Source organism: Sus scrofa, chromosome 8 (genome assembly GCF_054392235.1).
Source record: "Sus scrofa isolate SSC_HxYL_T2T_F1_AM1 chromosome 8, Sscrofa_HxYL_maternal_Yorkshire_Landrace_v2.0, whole genome shotgun sequence".
NCBI lineage: Eukaryota > Metazoa > Chordata > Mammalia > Artiodactyla > Suidae > Sus > Sus scrofa.
The window spans coordinates 81749605-81770756 of NC_139390.1; the positions used below are offsets into that span (position 1 = coordinate 81749605).

General features: G+C 43.2%; 1 protein-coding gene across 12 annotated transcripts in view; it reads right to left on the minus strand.

Annotated features, from left to right (window-relative positions):
• The window catches only part of LOC110262135 (uncharacterized), a 285706-nt gene that overhangs the window by 250158 nt on the left and 14396 nt on the right, over nt 1–21152 (minus strand). The window contains exon 3 of one of the 12 annotated variants that reach the window (XR_014812790.1): nt 17472–17646. The exons of 10 other annotated variants lie outside the window; for them this stretch is intronic. The gene's annotated coding sequence lies outside the window, so the exon portion shown is untranslated. Of the gene's footprint in view, nt 1–17471; nt 17647–19594; nt 19783–21152 lie in introns of those variants that run through there. One more of the 12 variants, XR_014812789.1, reaches the window with a different exon arrangement.

Below are 21152 nucleotides of genomic sequence, written 5' to 3' on the forward strand. Positions count from 1 at the left end.
AGGATTCCTTCAAAGGGCTGCAAACCTCAGCCTGCCCCAGCATGAGCCCCTCTCCCCAGGGCAGCTTCCATGACATCATCTCCACTTTCGAGGCTCCTGTGGCCCCAGTGGGCAGATTCTCAACCCGACCTTCGTTCTTGACAAAGTCACATCTCCTGCGCCTCCTGGACTGGAAAATGATGGGCCACGATCCTGGGGCTCTGCCTCCAGCACAGAGGGCTGGTGGGGATTAAAGGACAAAGGGCTGAGCAATTTGCAGTTATGAAGCTACGGAAAAGCTTAGTGATCATCTCTGCCTGGCTGGGCACAGCACAGGCCACCGAACACAAAGGCCACATTCAGACCTTCCCAGGTGCCAAAGTCCCGCAGAGAGCCGGTCAAATGAAGCAGAATCAGAGGACAAAAGAAAATCCCTCCACACAGAGGAAAGGGATGGGGAGGTTAGAGGGCAGGCCGTGGAGTTTCTGCCGCTGAAATGCCCCTGGACAAAGAAATCATTTCGTGTTTCTGTTTGGGTTACGCCATACAAGTACGTAAATCCAAGGCTGTGCATTGACCCCAACGCCGCCTAGGAAATCAATCTGATGGGAAGGGCGAGATCCCTGCCAAGCGCGGGCACCACTGCAGTCCAATAAAACTGGCTGCTGTGCCCTTTCCGGTCTTCCAAATGCATCCCTCCAGTGAAGCAGCAACACTTAGAAGCATTTGGAGCAGCCCTCTTTTCCTTTTTTTTTTTCTTTTTCTTTTTCTTTTCTTTTCTTTTTTTGATTTTTAGGGCCGCACCGACAGCGTAAGAAAGTTTCCAGGTTAGGGGTCGAATTGGAGCTGCTGGTCTACACCACAGCCATAGCAACTCGGGATATGAGCCACACCTGCAACCTACACCACAGTTCACTGAAACGCTGGATCCCCAACCCACTGAGCGAGGCCGGGGATTGAACCTACATCCTCATGAATACTCATCAGATTCATTTCTGCTGAGCCATGCCAGGAATTCCCCCCTTATTTTCCCTTTCTTTCTCTTTTGAGTACACCCACAACATGTGGAAGCTCCCAGACTAGGGATCGAACTCTCGCCCCAGGAATGACACTACCAGATCCTTAATGACTAGGCCACCAGGGAACTCCAGGCTGACACAATTCTTTAACTCCTTATTCTTTATTTTGATGTCTCTCTTCAACGCATCTTTCAAAAAATTTAGTCTTATCTTGGTTAGGCTGATCAGAGTGACAGGGTATCATGGCTGGCTCTACTAGTCTCTTACTCAGCCCTGTAGGGATCTCTGGCCTCCTCTTTGAAAATTGGAAGCTACCTACTGCTTTATTCTCAGCTCTAGGACAGCAGCTGAAATCAGGATGATAGGATGTCATTTATTTATGTATGTGTTTGGGTTACTGAGTGCAAATTATCAATGTGAGTAACAGTTGTTGAAAAACAATGGTTACTATCAGTTTTTAATATAGATTAACCACTATTCCATCTGTTTCAGGATGAGACACTTCCCAGAGTACAGCCACAATTTAGTGCATAAAAAAGAAATTATCAAGATTTATTGGGAGTTCCCGTCATGGCTCAGTGGTTAATGAACCTGACCAGCATCCATGAGAATGCGGTTTCGATCCCTGGCTTTGATCAGTGGATTAAGGATCTGGCGGTGCCCTGAGCTGTGGTGTAGGTCGAAGACGCGGCTCAGATCCCGCATTGCTGTGGTTCTGGTGTAGGCTGGCGGCTACAGCTCTGATTCAACTCCTAGCCTGGGAACCTCCATATGCCGCTGGTGCGGCCCTAAAAGACAAAAAGACATGAAAGAAAAAAAAAGATTTATTGGAGCTTCGAAAGAGTAAGGAAGAAATCCAACATAGCAGCATTTAATATGGATTATTTCACTTATTTGAAATCTAGCGACTCACTTTTGTTCACCAAGCCTCTTCTAGACAGTAATGATTCTGATTGCTCTGTCTACTACAGACATTGGAAATCAGGAAATTAGTTGAAAAAATTACTTTTTTTTCCTCTTATATATTAAAGTAAAAAAAAGATTCTGCATAAGGTCTAGTTATTAAACCGAATTATCAATCTGTAACGAACTCCTCAATAGCAGAGTTTTACCACTCAAGTTTAAAAAAAAAAAAAAATTCCAAATACGTTAATATGCTTCCAAACCAAGTCATGGCACTATTTCAAATCATCCAGAAACAGTCACACAAGATGTATCTGGCTTGACACTTAATCCCTGCTGTCATGTTTTTGGCTCTCTCTGTATCATTGACCAGTGTGTTATATAACCTTCTACTCTGAACCTAGACACAGTATATCAACTGTAGCTTTGGCTCGGGTTCTTTTGGCAGAGTTGGCAGGTTTTGACACATAATGAATTAGGAGCAGAGGCGTCCTGACAGTCCCACTGTTGATTTATCTCTGTGGTTTTTGCCTCTAAAATGTAGTCATCCGCCAACATTGTTGAGATCCTGTTGGCCAAAGAAGCCACTCAGGCAGCTGGTTCCACCATCCCAGTCACACACACCTGCCTCCCTCCTGCCCAGAAACCACTGGTTTTCTCGGAGCCTGGGTGACATTCTCAGGTGACCTCCAGAGATCCCCTGTCCTCTCCATTCTCCCCTTCCTCGTGCCCCCAGCTCATGGCCCTGACTCATCACGCCCTAAACAAATAGGGGAAATGCATCGTTGAATCATCTTTCCCTTTTCCTTCTCTGTGTCATCTCCCGGTCACCAGACCCCAGGTGTCCTGAGTTTGTTCCTTCCCTCGTATCAAAGTGCATTCTTGAAAGAATCAGGACAAGTCATTAGCTCCCTGGAACTGAAGTGTAAAAAGACTGACAAGGTTGCCTTTTCCTTAATGATAAGAACAATCATTAAGTCCCTTGTTTGGCGTGAGCGGAAGCTGATTGCTCCAGACTTGTGCCAGCTTCTCTCTGCATTAACCTCTCATAGCCACTCATTCTTGACTATCGTACCAATCTCATGATCTGGCCGAAGAGCACATACACACCCCCCAACCCCAACCATTTCACTTCTAAATATCTAACAAGATTTGCCTTTTTTTTCTCTGCCACCTACTATGCTTGCCCCCAACACAACCGTGGTCTCTCAGCCCTAAGACAGCGTTATCTCCTCCTGTTAAACTAGACTCTCCGGAGTTCCCATTGTGGCTCAGTGGTTACTGAATCCAACTAAGAACCATGAGGTTGCAGGTTCGATCCCTGGCCTGCTCAATGGGTTAAGGATCCAGTGTTGCCGTGAGCTGTGGTGTAGGTTGCAGATGCGGCTCGGATCCCGTGTTGCTGTGGCTCTGGCTTAGGTCGGTGGCTGCAGCTCCGATTCAACCCCCAGCTTGGGAACCTCCATGTGCCATGACAGCGGCCCTAGAAAAGGCAAAAAGACAAAAATAAATTAATTAATTAAATTAAATAAATAAACTAGACTCCACTCTCTCCTCTAGCTATAAGCAAAACAGTTAAACCAATTTTCTAAGCTATCTCTGGTCTGCAACCTCTTGAAAGAGAAAAGAAAGACCATAAGTTCCCTAAAGTGAGTGCATAGCTTACTCCTCCATGACAGTCCAAAAGCAAAGGAGAGAAGATGAAGGGCCCCTCAATTCTTGGCACACTGAAACCAAATCAGTGTGTTTTCAAACACACTGCATAGGATAAAATGGGTTATCCGGAGAGTACTAAGTTTAATAGAGAGCGAGCTTTTTTTTTTGTCTTTTTGCTATTTCTTGGGCCGCTCCCGCGGCATATGGAGGTTCCCAGGCTAGGGGTCGAATCAGAGCTGTAGCCACCGACCTACGCCAGAGCCACAGCAACGCGGGATCTGAGCCGCATCTGCAACCTACACCACAGCTCATGGCAACGCCGGATCGTTAACCCACTGAGCAAGGGCAGGGACCAAACCCGCAACCTCATGGTTCCTAGTCGGATTCGTTAACCACTGCACCACGACAGGAACTCCTCATTTTTTTTTAAATCAGTGATTTTCAATAGGAAAATGTACAAGTGATATGCATGGGCTATATAAAAAGAGGAAATGTAATTGATTTTAAAAAGAGAAGTCTCCTCTCTCTACATAGTTAATGCTCCAATGAAATTAACATTGTTCATGTACAACATTAGGGGAACAAAACAATAATACTCAGTGTCATACTCAATGTTGTAGAAGAGTAAATCACGAGATCCTTTTGGAAAGCAATTTGGTAAAACAGATTTGGCAGCCTTAAGAAGTTTATACTGTTTAATCAGTAATTCCCTTTCTAAGGAAAAATTCCAAATTCAGAAAAAAACCAAGATTCTTAAAACTTTATAACAGCAGTGCTCATAAGAGCAAAATGTTGGAATAATCTGAAGATCTAATAAAAAGGGAATGCTTCAGTAAAATATGATATTTCCACTTCACAGAACAGTGAAGCAAAATGAAAGGTATATATATGTACATACATTATGTGTAGAAAAGACAGAAGGAAATATACTAAAGTGTTAGCACTGTTTTCTCTGAAAGATGAAGCTAATGGTGGTTATTTCTTTTTATTTGATATTCTCCGTGGTGAATATGTATTCCATTTTTAAAGTACATCTTAAAGGAAATCATTTATAAGCTATACTTATTTTCAACCTAATAAATTTAGAAATCAAAAAAAAAGTCTGGAGAAGTCCACTCCCCAGCTTTATCCTTGGCTCCTTCTTGATGACATGCTTCTGATTCTCGCTGGAGATAAAAATCAATCGAAGGATAAAAGGTAATTCTGGTTTAAGACAACAAACTGAATACACATGCACACATACCACTGTCTTTGCTGCTGACAGAATGTAATAAATACTGTTCTAGGCCATGCATACCCAGTTCTCCTAGACTTCCTGGGTACAGAGTGAAACTCAGTTTCTCAACTTCTCTTGATGAGTCCAGCCAATTAATGTTGGCAGGATGATATACCTACTTGAAGGCCTCTTGGGACAGCTCTCTAGCTCTGGCTCTCTAGCTGTCCCCTGCCTGCATGATTGGAAGTGGAGGACTCACAGCTTGGAGGAGAGCTGACCTGAAAGGATGTCCAAACTACACGTCAGATAAGACTCTGGAAGAGGCAGAAAAGCACCTTTATTATATTAAGCCACAGAGATGTCAGGATTTTTATATAGCACAGTCTAACCTACTCTGCCTAATACATCAAGGCTCCAGTGAAAGCAAAGGAATCCATATAGACATAAACCCATAAAAAAAAATCTTGAAAAAGAGAAGGCTAAGAGAAGCAATTTGATGGAAGGAACGGAGGGGAAAGACTTACAGCCCCAAATACGTGCAGGATAAGGCTGCAGTTGGCAGAGTGGAGGATCTTCCCACAAAAAAACTAAAGACGACATCAAGGAGAATGGAGGACAGGTCTTAGAAACAGAGCTGAAACAAGGAAATGGGTGGATACCTGTCAATGGGAAAGCTATATCAGTTACCCTGCTTACAGCAACAGGTCAGCCAGTGTTTACCTTCAAGGAAAATAAAATTTCTTCCCTAAACAGTGGAAAGAACAATAAATAAATAAGGCACGAGGAGGAATGATCCAATAGGATTTCCTAAATAGAGAAAAATGGAGAGTAGGAAATTCTTAGAGAAATAATAAGTAAATATTCCCAACCTGAAGAAAGGGAGTGTTCCAATGGTAAGGACCCATGGAGTACATGCACAGACAACATAAATGAGCCAACCTAAACAGCATTATGAAATTTCAAAACTGTACACAGTAAAAGAAGATCAATTCAAGACAACAGAATTATCAAGATGGCCACCCACAGAATTGAAACTGAAACAGTTCAAAGTGACTGCCTCTGAAAGGCAGAGGGAGGGAAAAGGTAGGAACCCACACTTCATTATAACTCTTTCTATCTACTTTGTGTTTCCTGTTTTTATGTATTTCCCTGATGCATTTTTATTTCAATTTGAAAACAAAAGTAGAAGTGCCGCCTACCATATTTCTAGTCAAACCCATACCTGTGAATTATGAATAAGAGAGAAAAAAAATCACCCCATCTTTACAGAACTATTATTTGCATAATCAAATCTCATCCATTAACTTCTGCAGATGCACCTTCCCAAATATTTGAGATGAGCTTTGGCTTGGTATCTCACTAACCCGCCCTAGTGGTTGGCAGGAATGGGGATGAAATGCATATTTGTGTGGTAAGGTTATAACTACCCTCAGAGTCCAAATGAAAAAGGCTTAGGAGTTCCCATGTGGTTCAGAAGGTTAATGATCTGGTGTTGTCACTGCTGTGGCACAGGTTCCATCCCTGGCCTGATAATTTCCACATGCCATGGTATGATGGAAGGAAGGGAGGGAGGGAGGGAGGAAGGAAGAAGCTTAAATTAGGCACCATTTAAATCATCATCTCTTTTGGAGTTCCTGTCATGGCTCAGTAGTTAACGAATCTGGCTAGGAAATATAAGGTTGTGGGTTCAATCCCTGGCCTTGCTCAGTGGGTTAAGGATCTGGCGTTGCCGTGAGCTGTGGTGTAGGCTGCAGATGTGGCTTGGATCCCACATTGCTGTGGCTCTGGCTTAGGCCAGTGGCTACAGCTCCGATTCGACCCCTAGCCTTGGAACCTCCATATGCCACAGGAGCACCCCAAGAAATGGCAAAAACACACACAAAAAAAATAAAAATAAAAAATCATCATATTTTTTCCCTCCACTTATAACTAGTCATTAGTAGTTCCCTTAATGTATTCACACTCTGACATTTTTTAGGGGGCAAAAGATCAGGGATCACATATCATAAACAGATAAGGATGATAAGTATGATTGAAGAAACAGATATAAAATCCATCGAACTAGAGATGAAAAAAGAAGGTGACACGTGATAGAAAGAAGAAATCTAAAGCCAATTGTAGCCGCAGATGATCGTAGTAACAGTGACTGAGCATAAAGCCAGCATCACACTTCTTGGCAACTGAGGCAAAGAGGGAATTCAGTAAGTAGCAAAATTTTCATAGAAGAAAACGAAGCGGTTCCTTAGGAAAGACAAAGGTCTTTCTTGAACCAACTTTGAGAGACATGCACTGGATGACCATTAGAGAGAACTTTGAGATACAGGAAGGCAACGTTTTTCCAGCGTCTTCTCAACAAACAAAGCAGGATGGTCCTGACAGTTATTCGTCACCCAAGCCCCCCACCCCCACAACACATCCAGTCCCAAAACCCACCCCTTTGTAAGTGCCTGTCCTAATTATCCAAGGTGAGTAATTCCCAGCCTTTCCGGATCATAACCATCAGCTAGTCCATCTCCCAGGCTCCTCCGCTGGAGGCTGGTCTGATGAGTCTGCAGGAACCTCCACTGCCAACAGACTCCCCAGGTGAGCGGGTGAGTCTGGGAAACAAGGTGGTTGGCGATACTCTCCAGCTGAAAGTGAGCCTGGCTCCCCTGGTTTATGACACCCCCACTGTAACCTCCCTCAACTGGCTTCCTTGCAGCATCCTGGCGCTAGACTCTCTCCAGATGACCGCCCACTCTGACATGCATTGGCGGGAAAGCATTTGAGAAAGATAAAGAATGTAACATTTGTTCCATGATGGTAATAACTCAAACCTCCCCCCTCCCTCCCTCAACAGCCCTAATTTCATCCGTGTGACCATGAGCATTCTCTAGAGGCTCCCACGTGAGGTACGTCATGCACACGATTTGATACAAACACATCTGTGCTGATGTGCACAGCTTTTTATCATTACAGATGCTAGGGAGGCTGCTGCAGAACGTTTTGAAAGTCTTAAGATTGCATCTATTATTTCTGAAGTGAGGGAGGAAAAAAAAATCTCCCTGGGAAAAGAGCTACATACAGGGAGCATACATTAGCTTTGCTGGACTCCCGTGATGAATTCTCTGCACTTCCAAAACATTCTTGCCCAAACCGCGTTTCAAGAAGGCTCTCAGCTGCAGAGAACGAACACTCCCTTCCATAACCATCGAAATCAGGAAATCAGAAAAGGCACCAGACCTCCCCCCCAGTGTCTTGTTTCTCTCCTGCCACTCAGGGGAAACCTGGTCCAAGATGTTGCATGGCAAGGAAATTGGAGATGAAACGGTCACAAAAGTGGAGAGATGTTTTAGCCTAAGGACAGTTACATGTGTTCCAGAACAAAGTAAAAAAAAAAAAAAAAAAAAAAGGTCAAGCCTGAGTCAAGGGAATGGCTCAGCTTTCTCTAAAATAGAGACAGCAAACTTTTCTCAGCTGGAAACATAATAATTGCAGGAGAGAAAAAAAACCAAAAACCTGAAAGGGAGCTGGATAGCATTCCCTTGTCTTGGCCACATGCTTGTGTGGATTGTCAAAATTCACGGAGAATCAAACTGTGTGTGTGTGAAGCCTAAAGGTGAAATATGACCTATAAATAAATACAAAATTCATTAATCATGGGCTGGAGTGAGGGGCCCCCAAAAGTACATTGTCCGTGTACCCTGAAGTTTTAGGACGCCCTGGAAGTCAGAGTCAAAAAGGGCCAATGGGGGAGGTCAGACGTGCTATGTGCATTCTAAATCAGCCTACCAAGCAGACCTCTGGCCATCCAATCGGGATTAAAGATGAGTGATCATTTCAATCCTATGAAAGAAGATCTATATTTCTCTTTTAGACACAGAATTCTCTAGAGACTGGTGCTTGCCAACACTCTGAAAAAAATAATCTCTCAAAATTCTTGCAACCCACTGTGTTATGATTTCATCTCATGAAATACAACACCTTTGCATTAAACCTCATAAAACTAAATCCCACTGGATCTCTTCCAAACTCAGAGAATAAGCAGCTCTGTTGGTGATGCTTGGAAAAGTGAAACACAGGCTCTTCTCATTGGGTTGGTTCCCACCACCAGGTCCATTTTGCAGGGAATAAATTTGCTTTACTTCTACCAAATATTTACATGTGATTAATCTCACACGTAATACATCTCACAAACGCTTGGTGATGGCAATAACGCCTTCCAAGAGCACAACGTTAATTCTCTTTAAAAGGATCTTTTAAATAGAAATACACACAAATTTTTTCTCGTTTTCCAGCCTAGAAAAGTTATCTCTAGCTGTCTTTTTTAAAATTTTGTAATTATGGTTGATTTACAATGTTCCATCAATTTCTGCTGTACAGCAAAGTGACCCAGTTACATGTGTATATACACTCTTTTTCTCCATTCTCCTCCCTCATGTTCCATCACTGGTGATTAGATATGGTTCCCTGTGCTAGGCAGCAGGATCCCATTGCTTATCCTCTAGCTGTCTTGGATTTGCCTGTGAGTGGTCAAAAGTGTGAACCTAAGTTCAGAAGAGCTCTTCTGGCTAAGGAAAAGTTCCCTTGGGTTTCCACTATATTCTTGACTCGAGAGCAAGAAATTCTTGAGTTGCCTTGCTAGACAGAATGACAGCATCTCCAGCTAACATATACACACATTCACACAAAGCAAGTCTCACAAGCTCTCATCAGGGGCTATATATTTTCCCAGTACTGTCGTTTTCAGCCACAAGGTTATCTCTTGATAAAGATCTCACCAAGAAGTCAATCAGTGGTCAATACCCCAAAGATCGATACTGCCTGCCTTCCTATCACCAGCATCAGAATCACTTCACACTTATCTCCCGTCTTTCCATTTGACTCAGAGGTGGGCCAAATATCAAGAAAGTTCTATTGGAATTCCACATGTCTTCTCACTTGCCCTCCGATCCTATCCTCCTTCTGTCAGATGTAAAATGATACGGTATCGATTATGCTTTGGTATCACCACAGACAACTCCCCATACACCCCAGCAAGTCTTACTTGGAAGAGATGCTAGTTTCTTGGCCTTGGAAACTCTCCTCTAGTCAGGCATTCATACAATAAGACAGAGTAACTGTCTTTTGGTTTGGTTTGGTTTTTGTCTTTTTAGGAATGCATGTGCAGCATATGGAAGTTCCCAGGCTAAGGGTCGAATCAGAGCTGCAGCAGCCTGCCTACACCACAGCCACAGCAACATGGGATCTGAGCTGCGTCTTCGACCTACACCACAGCTCATGGCAATGCCAGATCCTTAATCCACCGAGCGAGGCCAGAGATCGAACCCGCATCCTCATGGATGCTAGTCGGGTTCATTACCACTGAACCACAACAGGAACTCCACAGAGTTGCTATTTTATTCAATGAATAACTGTTGGATGCCTTCACTGAACCAGAATGATGAGGCAAAGATATTACTAGGTAGCAATGATTATCCACCCCGTGAAGAATCTAGTCTCAATTCTAATGTACCTTCTAAAGGGTATTAGTACAGACGTGACATCTCTTTTTACCTTTTCTGTGTATATTTTCAAGACTCGACCATCATTCATGAGTAAAAAGTCTGAGGTGGTGAGTTAGTGACATTTAGATGTAGCCTGGGAACTCCAATGATCTGCAGAAGACTTTCAGCTGCTCTCCTATAGCATTCAAGTTCATAATGTACTCACATTTCTACTTGATTTGAGGAATGTATTAATAACTTATCTACAATAGGCTCTCAGATAGGTAAGTCCATTATTCCCACTATTACTAGTTTAGTTCAGGTTAAGATTTTGGTCCCCATGTTGCCAGGTGTAAGAAAAGACGGGATGAATGGGTCTAAATTGTCTTTGTCCCATCAAATGACTCTGTGAACCACTGGTCAAGGCCTCCTTTATCTCATTCAGATTGTCATTCATTTACATGAATGTTAATACAGAGAAAATATTTTATTTTATTCTTCGAAACATCAAAATTCTTTTCCTGTTTGGTATTAGCATCCACTGGAGCTATAAAACGCTCTCTGGCTATCCCTGGAATACAAATTGAAGACAGTGTTTTTGTTGCCACAAGGCTGGTAAGAGGTCATAAGCAATTCATATAAATTCAGTGACCTTTTCTCATCTAGATATAAACACACTTGCTCTCTGAACCAGTTCACAAGAAATACAGAAGAATCACAGTTACTCATTCACTGAATATGACATTAAAACATGTTCTATCTCCCCAAATCTGTATGGACAAGAAAGAATGGGGCCCAAATTCTGTAATACAATGATTGTGGTATATGAGGCCTTCAGATGTTCAATTTCTCTGCGCTCCCTCAGTTTTCTCATTTATAAAATAGAAACTATCTTTTTGCTAGGGTGTTCGTGATTATTAAGTGAGAATAACATCTATGAAAACACTCTTTAAACTCACATTAGTGGTTGCTGTTGTTATTAATAAGCCCAAGGCTGCTCTTCTGAGATCTAAGAAGTTATGATCCGAGCCCTCATCAAGTACCAAGCACTTCCTGACTCAGTGATGACCCCAAACAACTATAGCTTCTGCCTTCCTGGAGCTGTTTACAGTCTGCCTAGTGAGGGGGAAAGACATTAATTTGATAATCGCACTAAAAAAAAAAAAAAAGAAAAAAGAAAGAAGAATGGTCACTGTAACAAGTGCTTTGAAGTCGCTGTACATAGTGTTATGAGAATTTATCATAGAGGATTTTGACCAGAAGGGGCCTTCACGGTTCATGGATTTAACAATATTAATTGGGCACATGCACTGCCGCACACCGGAAAAGTCCTGGGGATTCAAAGACGACAGCATGATGCCAGCCCCCAGGCAGCTCACCACCGTGCGGAAGGGGAATCATGTGCAAAACAAGCAAGTGCTGTGCCCCTTGGGAGGACAGCGAGGTGCCAGGAAGAGGGGAATCTACAGGGAAAGGAAGGGAACGGGATATGAGAAAAGACTCTGTGAACTAAGTGAGCCACCACTTAAAAGGTAAGTGGAAGTTTCTGCGGTGTCCATGCCAAGGAAGGCAATTCAGAAAGAGCAGTGGGACATGCCATCCATTAGACCAGAGTTGAGGGGTGCAGGGGTCATCCCTTGAAGACAAGGGGTATCGTGGGAGTGGAGAGAGTAGCCGGCCCATCTTCATCCCCCTCACCCTCCAGCCTGGTCCCCCATCTCAGATTCTTACAGACCAGCATCAGGAGCACTGGACCCGCTGACACAGCCAGCTTGCCATGGATTTGTGGGCTCGAATTGAGAAGCAGGACTTCTAGGACCTGCCATCACAATCCCCCACCCCATATCCACTGCATCTCCACGTGACCATCAGCCTCCTTTCCTAGTGATCTGGCTATAAGCTCTGGCTCTCTTAGAACCTCAGGTTTGTCATCACCTGTGAAACAGCAGAAGCACTAAATTCTCAGCCTGGGGCTGGGTGCTGGATCAACCAACTTGGGACCACCACTTTGGCTCAGGCTTCTGCTCAGGGTGATTTTACCTCAAACATCATGGAGAAGAAAAACTTGTCAGCCAAGCAGTCTTCTCCATGGATGTTTCCAGTATCTAGCCTCCCCAAAGTCAAGGCAACCTCAGAAGATAAACTTGCACTGTGAGGTCAATATGTACTTCACCATGAGCCAATTCCAATGTGAACCAACGCTGGCATCCATCCAGTTTTTAAAGCCTTTCTGTTTATTCCAAGGAAAGCTGTGCTGAGGCAAACCACAGATGAACTAAGAAATCTCTCAAATAAAAAGCTTAAAATGACTTTATATACGTGAAAAAATCTTTATCACCAACTTTTGATCTTACAAGCATGGCTTTTTTTTTTTTTTAAGGGCCGCAGGTGCAGCCTATGGAAGCTCCCAGGCTAGGGGTCAAATTGGAACTGCAGCTGCCCACCTACACCACAACTCACATCAACACCAGATCCTTAACCCACTGAGCGAGGCCAGGGATCGAACCTGAAAGTTCATGGTTCCAAGTCAGATTCGCTTCCACTGAGCCACAATGAGAACTCCCAGCATGGCATTTTTTAATCAAGAAGGATGACGTTCAAAAAAGGTGGGAAAGGAGTTCCACAGTGGTTCAGCAAGTAAAGGATCCAGCATTGTCATCACAAGTGCTCTGGTTGATGCTGTGGTACAGATTAAATCCCTGGCCCGGGAACTTCCTCATGCCATGGGTGTGTCCCAAACTATTTTTTTTTAATGTCCATGTGGGCGTTCCTTTTGTAGCTCAGCAGTTAACAAACTTGACTTGTATCCATAAGGATGAGAGTTCTCAAACCCTGGCCTCACTCAGTGGGTTAAGGATCCAGCGTTGCCGTGAGCTGTGGTGTAGGTTGCAGAAGGGGCTTGGATCTGGAGTTACTGTGGCTGTGGTGTAGGCCGGCAGCTGCAGCTCCAATTTGACCACTAGCCTGTGAACCTCCATATACCACGGGTGCGGCTCTGAAGAGGAAAAAAAATGTGCCTGTGGTACCCAACCTGCCACAGTGAATCCTCGATGCCTGCAGAAAGATTGATGAAAACTTGGGACCAATTGTTGGGACATGGGGTACTGATCTATCATGAACTGCCTCTCGATCTATAGTCATCTGTAATCCCTCCTATTGGAAAGGAAATGCTGGATACACATCTCCTCCCCTTCCTTGTTGGATCATCCCTCACCTCGCCTCACGAACACGCACCTTTTTTGTGAATGTCTTCAGTGAAAACCAATACTGAATGAATGGATGAATGAATCAAATATGTTTGGCTATAAATGAATGTGAAAAATAAATACTTCCACGACAGGCCTAACACAGATATGGGTTTATTTTGCCTCTGGCCATAAGTAGAAACACCAGGAGTTCCCGTTGTGGCTCAGCAGTAACGAACCCAACTAGGATCCATAAGGACTCGGGTTCGATCCCTGGCCTTGCTCAGTGGGTTGGGGAGCAGCGTGGCCATGAGCTGTGGTGCAGGTCACAGATACGGCTTGGATCCTGCATTGCTGTGGCTGTGGTGTAGGCCGGCAGCTGTAGCTCCAGTTTGACTTCTAGCCTGGGAACCCCATACGCCGCAGGTATGGCCCTAAAAAGCAAAAAAAAAAAAAAAAAAAAAAAAAAAAAAGGAGTAGAAACAGCAGGCTGGCAGAGGAGCTCAGAATGCCATGACTCTCTGTTCTCAGTGTCACAAAATAGCCTCCTGGTCCTATGTGCAGACAGCTCTTTTCTCCAAGAATAAATGGTCTTCACATAACTTGCTCCTCACCAATACTGTTTTGTTCAATTGACTTAGTCCAGGCTCTTGGGGTGTGTGTTATTAAGGGTCCCCTTCATTTCATTCTCATATTTCTAGGTCCACTGAGAGCCTTGTATTCCCGCTCTTCCAACCATTTCAAATCAATACGGACAGTTCAGATGCCTACCCCCAGCTTCTGTCCAATTATATTTATGTCAATACCAACTTGTTTCAAATGGATTCATTTTGTTACCCGACTTTGTTTATAAGTGAGAGAGCTTGAATTCAAACTCAATCAGATCGGTAGTCCCCATTTTCCAGCTGCTTCTGGAATACCTGTGACTACAGGAATGCTTGGCACACTTTGCCGTTGAAAGGATTTCCACGATTTTGGCTCACTCAAGTCTGCACAAGGTCGTCTGGCATGTGATAAACACATAAAAATAAAATGTAAAAAGAATTACTTATGCACTTAGAGAGTTGGCTGTCCTTTGGGGAAAAAAATATTATAACCCTATCTCGAACCATAAACGAAAATCAATTCCAGGTCAATTAAACACTTATGAAAAGCAAAATTTCTGGACAGAATGTTAGTATACCCTCTTATGAAGTATGTTAAGAAAGGTTTTCTTAAGTCATGGAAAACATAAACCACAAACAAAAAGAATTATAGGAGTTCCTGCCGTGGCTCAGTGGTTAATGAATCCGACTAGGAACCATGAGGTTGCAGGTTTGATCCCTGGCCTTGCTCAGTGGGTTGAGGATCCGGCATTGCCATGAGCTGTGGTGTAGGTCGCAGATGCGGCTCAGATCCCACGTTGCTGTGGCTGTGGTGTAGGCCAGCAGCTGTAGCTCCAATTAGACCCCTGGCGTGGGAACCTCCATATGCCACAGGAGTGGCCCTAGAAAAGACAACAACAAAAAAAAAGAATTATAGTTTTGCCTAAATTAAAATTACTTCTGGGAGTTCCCTGGTGGCTCACTGGATCAAGGACCCAATGTTGTTACTGCTGTGGCTCTGGTTACTGCTCTGGGGCAGGTTTGAACTTTTTCATGCTGAGAACACAGCCAATAAATACATAAATGAAATGAAAATAATATATAATTACTTCTAGATGAAATAAGACAATAATAAAAGCTTAAAAGACAAGACCCAGAGAAAATTAATATATCTGCAGTTCACTTCATTGATTTTTTTTTTTTTTGGTCTTTTTAGGGCCTTACCCAAAGCATAAGGAAGTTTCCAGGCTAAGAGTAGCATCAGAGCTGCAGCTGCCAGCCTACACCACAGCCACAGCAACGCCAGATTTTTTTTTTTTTTTTTTTGTCTCTTTTGTTGTTGTTATTGTTGTTGTTGCTATTTCTTGGGCCGCTCCCGCGGCATATGGAGGTTCCCAGGCTAGGGGTTGAATCAGAGCTGTAGCCACAGGCCTACGCCAGAGCCACAGCAACGCGGGATCCGAGCCGCGTCTGCAACCTACACCACAGCTCACGGCAACGCCGGATCGTTAACCCACTGAGCAAGGGCAGGGACCGAACCCGCAACCTCATGGTTCCTAGTCGGATTCGTTAACCACTGCGCCACGACGGGAACTCCAACGCCAGATTCTTAACCTGCTGAGTAGGGCCAGGGATCGAACCCAGATACTCATGGATACTAGTCAGGTTCATTACTGCTGAGCCATGACGGGAACTCCACATTGATTTTTTTTAAAACATGACATCCAAAATATATAAAGATCTATAATAGTCAACTAAAGAAACAGAGAAGACAGGAAATAGAAAATAGAGGAAAACAATTTGCTCAAGAAGAAACCTGAAGAGCCCATAAATATACAAAATATATGTGAAATTCATTTGTAATCAGGGAATTGAAAAAAATTAATATTATACTTATTCACACCCATGAAATTGGTAAAAACTTACATCTGTCAATACTAAATGTAAAAGCGTGGGAAAATAGGAGCCCTCCAACTTTACTGGGGGGAGTTTCAATTGTCACAGACACCTGAAGAACGGTGTGGAGTATCTAGTGGGAACCCCAAGGCTCAGTAATCCTACCCCCACCCCAATATGTATCCTGAAAAACCCTCTCCGTTTGCAAGAGAAAATATATGCTAAGATGTTTACAATAGTTTTGTTTGCGACAGCAAAACATTTGGAAACAATTGAATTGATCATCAGAAGGAGAATGGGTAAATATAATACATATTTATGTATATAAATATATATTCATCCAATGGAATACTATAAAAACACTGAAATGAATGAGATAGACCTCACGTTTCAAGGTAGATAAACCTCCAGAACTTGGGGAGATGAAAAAGCACCACCTTTAACGGAGCTCTGTGCCCTGCCTTCCATTCCCATCTTCCATCTGTTTAAATTCTGTCTCTCCTCCAAAGTCTTCCAGGAACTTTCCCTGCTGTTCTCAATATGGATCGTTCCCTGGGGGCTTTTGGTCTGTGTCTCTCTTCGGACACTGCCAGCACAGAACAGCAAAGTGACCCAGCAGTATGGCCTCACCAGCTTTCTTTTTTCTTAATCTTGGATAACTTGTGGGGTGATGGGAGAATCTCACTTTTTTTTTTTTTTTTTTTGCTTTTTAGGGCCACCCTCAAGACATATGGAGGTTCCTAGGCTAGGAGTCCGATCAGAGCAGTAGCCACCAGCCTATGCCACAGACACAGCAACGCCAGATCCAAGCCATATCTTCGACCTACACCACAGCTCATGGCAGTGCCAGATCCTTAACCCAGTGAGCAGGGTCAGGGATCGAACCCACATCCTCATGGATCCTAGTCAGATTTTGTTTCCGCTGAGCCACAAAGGGAACTCCAGAATCTTACTTTATTTAATGTGTATTTACTGATTACTAGTGAGATTGAGATTTTTCACATGTGAGTTATTTCCTTGTATTTCTTCTGTCTTATTTATGGCACCCTCTACAGCCTTTGGCACATATTGAAAGCAGAAAATAAATTCTGAACAGAACTGGACTTAAAGGTAGAAATGCAAAGTGAATCCACAAAAACACTCAAAAAATTACTCCAACATAAGTAGTGTACTAAACTATAAAAGCATATTGCTAATACTCCAATCTTGGCTGCTGAGGCCCCCTTTCTTAATTAGGTATATGGAACACAAGTCCTATTGCTAACATGATGCCAGGTGAAGGAGGTGTCCATCCCTTGTGGCTTAAATAGTTTCTGCATGTTTGAGGAACAAGCAGCATTCGATGCAGACAGAAAGAATACAGATGCCAAGAGACTGTGTGCCAGGAACCTGTGTTTCCTGCAAAGTCGCTAGTGTGAGACAGATACCCGTTCTCATAAACCTTGAATTCTCCAAATGTATGACCTTGCTCCCCAAGTTTAATGTATGTGTTTTTGGAAAGGTTCCTATTAACCTCCCGACTTCTGCAATTTATAGCTAATAAGCAGAATTATAATTGAAATGGTTACCTAAATACAGAGAGTCACTTTTCCTCCAGAAAATGCACACTATTTTTTTCCCCAGCGGTTCACGTGGCAGTTAGCGGTCCCTGGGTTTTCTCTTATTCCTGGGCAGGCTTCTAGAGATCCCAAGGTTCATTTCCAGACGGCACAGTGTTTCCCGAACAGCCTCCAGTGGCTTATTCTGCCATTCAAATTCAGAGGTTCAAATTGAGAATCAAATGTTAAGTATAAAAAAATAATTGCAGCCCAAAGAATAGCTATAGAACTGGAATAACCAAGATCGTGGCCAGGGACCATCACGGCAATAGTTTCCTCTTTTCGTTTATGAGTCATTTATCACTCTGTCTGGATTTTGACAGGTACCATCAGCCAACCCAGATTTTAAAGGAGCATTGTTCCACTGGAGGCCTGATTTAGCTGAGCAGGCAGATTCTCTTCCTCTGAGGGTAGTCAGAACATCAGGATGGAGCTGCTGAGGAGATTAACTCTAGAACACTGCTTACTCAGGATTGGACCTGTTCTGACCCCACCTGCATCAGTATGACGCTTTATGGTTATCAAAGGACATGAAAGCCAGAAAAGACCAGTTTTGCCTTCTTTCCATTACTTTGTCCCTTTATGGGGCTGTAAGGTAAGGTAAAAACATTACTTGGTAGAAAAGCAAAACCAAGCAAAATAACCATGGCAGCATTGCCCAGAAATATTCTTCTTCCTCTGAATATTCCACCAGGTTCTAACCTGTGTTTTCATAGATAGAAATTTAAATGGAATTTTAGCTGCATGGTATAAGGTACTCGAGGGCTGTGTCTGCTTTTTGTCCATTGGGGTTTTCTGGGTTTGTTCTGAAGCAAATCAATAAATAAGGCTTGGTACTGAATCAGTACCTATCATGAGTAAACACTTTTCACAAAGTTTAAAAACATCAGCCTAAACCAGACTTGAGTTTATATTACGAAGCTCCCTAGGGAACGGGGTTTTACATCTGAGCCCTGATTTAGCTAAAAGATTTATAAGGGCACATGGAAAAATACAGGTCCCCATTGGGTGATGAACCAGGGCTGCGACATAATTATGATTCTTTCTGCTCTCCATTCCCCTGGAAACTGCTCCCAGGAGCCCCGAGGTGAGGTGGTCATCGAAGAAGAACATAAATGCTCCATGTAACATGACCACCTGGTCACCTTCCCACCCTCCAACCCGACATCAGAAGAAGATGCCCAAATCTTTTCCGATATTAAATTAATCAGAATACTTGCTCCTCTTGGAAAACTAATGTCAGTGGAATGTTTCATAGACCTGGAAGCCGAATTCAGTTGCATCCATTTGTGCGTTATCGCTCCAGGCTGCCGCTGAGTTCAGCTGGTCCTATGAGCAGGGATGGCACTCGTAAGCCTAAGCAAAAAATGATGTCGCCACGCAACGTGTATAAAACAGTCCAAGAATGGAGACTTGAAATTGTCCTTGTTAAAAAAAAAAACAAAAAATTGTGCAATAAATTGCTACAATTGCTCAAGAGTGAGGTAGCTCCCCAGGAGGCCTAATCTAGGCAGCCCCTTGGAAAATGCACCCAAACCATCGTCGTTATGGGAAAGACTCCTTATCAGTCCACTGGGGGGCGCCACAAGTTTCCTACCAGCCTCATGGAGTGACAGCATGGATGTCCTCATTTAACTATCACAGCAAAGATCTGGGCCACCCAAAAAGCTCCTCACTGGAGCCTGGTGATCAACAGCCCTTGTCTCAGGAACACAGGGGGTGAATGTCGATATTCAGTTATGTAACCAAAACAAGACTGAACAAGGAGATTATAGGGGGAAAGCTTCCATTCTTTCTCTTGATGACACCCTACCCAACAGCAACCACACACCTTCCCCTCTGCCAACAATTCAAGAAATGCAACAGGGTTCCAAAATTGTAAAACTTCCACCCTTCTCATATGGAAACGACCCTGTTATCAGTTCTCACTAAGAAAAACACACACATTTGTGCCCATATTTTGTCCAGTAGGTAAAGGTGTAAAAAGTTAGAAATGTACAAATCCAAGGGAAAAATTAGCGAGGTATTGTTCAGAATATTTACTGAAAGTTTGATAATCAAGTTCATTCCACAGAGAGAGGTAATTTCTTTTTCTTTCTTTTTCTTTTTTCTTTTTTTCTTTTTTTGTCTTTTTGCCTTTTCTAGAGCCGTTCCCACAGCACATGGAGGTTCCGGGCAATGGGTCTAATCGCCAGCCTATGCCAGAGCCATAGCAACTCAGGATCCCAGCCGCGTCTGTGACCTACACCACAGCTCACGGCAATGCCAGATCCTTAACCCACTGAGCAAGGCCAGGGATCGAACCCCCAACCTCATGGTTCCTAGTCGTATTTGTTAACCACAGAGCCACGATGGGAACTCCAGGGAGAGGTAATTTCAAAGTATTTGTCTTAATCCTATTTAGTTCTGTTGAATAAAACACTGGTCATCAGGAATTGTTTATTCCCTAAAGTAAGATAACTTACATACTTTTCTAAAATTTGTGTTGAGGATTTCCTATTCCTTTGATAAAAGGATTTCACTTCTGTAGCTTTACCAGCTTGCCATCATTTGATTCTCACATCCAACGTTGAAGTTTGTGCCAGTTTTTAATTTCATAAAGTGTTTATGGAAATTAATGTCATTTTTGGATACCTTCAACATCAAGCTTTTGCTACATTAGAATAAATTTCACCTGCTAATTTTTGTAATAATCTGTCTATCGACAAGTGGTCTCTTTGCCTGTGGCTTTAGCTTAGGAACTGGACGGTGGACTCCCAGATGTCCCTTGTGGTTCCAGGCATTAGACCGTGTGTTCCATGAACCACAAGCCACACAGGATAGAATACTGGAACTGCCTTACAACCACAGCATAAATAACAGGTGAAATTTTCCTGTGACAGCCAGCCTCTCTTGGTCGGTACCATAATTTCTATGGCTTAAAGCAATAATTCAGTGTTGAGGAGTTCCTGTCATGGTGCAGTGGAAAAGAATCCGACTGGGAACCATGAGGTTGCGGGTTCGATCCCTGGCCTCGCTCAGTGGGTTAAGGATCTGGCGTGGCCGTGAGCTGTGGTGTAGGTGACAGACATGGCTCAGATCTGGCATTGATGTGGCTGTGGTGTAGGCTGGCAGCAAAAGCTCTGATTACACCCCTAGCCTGAGAACCTTCATATGCTGCAGGTGCAGCCCTAAAAGGACAAAAGATAAATAATAGTAATAATGCAGTGTTGAATGTATTTGTGCCTTATTCTCAGTTCTGGAAGACTATTCTTTTATCCTCGGTTTTGTGATATTTACAGGCCAAGGACAGTAATCACCACTGGACTTTGCCAAATGAGGACAACCTTTACCCTCCATCTTCATCTAACTAGGTTTGAATGGAAAAAAATGGTAATGAATATGAATATAATACATGCATTGAAATATTTCTTTTACAGGGTGTTCCCATCATGGCTCAGCGGTAACGAACATGACTAATATCCATGAGGATGCAGGTTTGATCCCTGGCCTCGCTCAGTGGGTCAAGGATCCAGCATTGCTGTGGCTGTGGTGTAGGCCAGCAGCTGTAGCTCTGATTCAACCCCTAGCCTGGAAACTTCCACATGCTACACGGATACAGCCTACAAAGCAAAAAAAGATATATATGTATATTATATATATATATATATT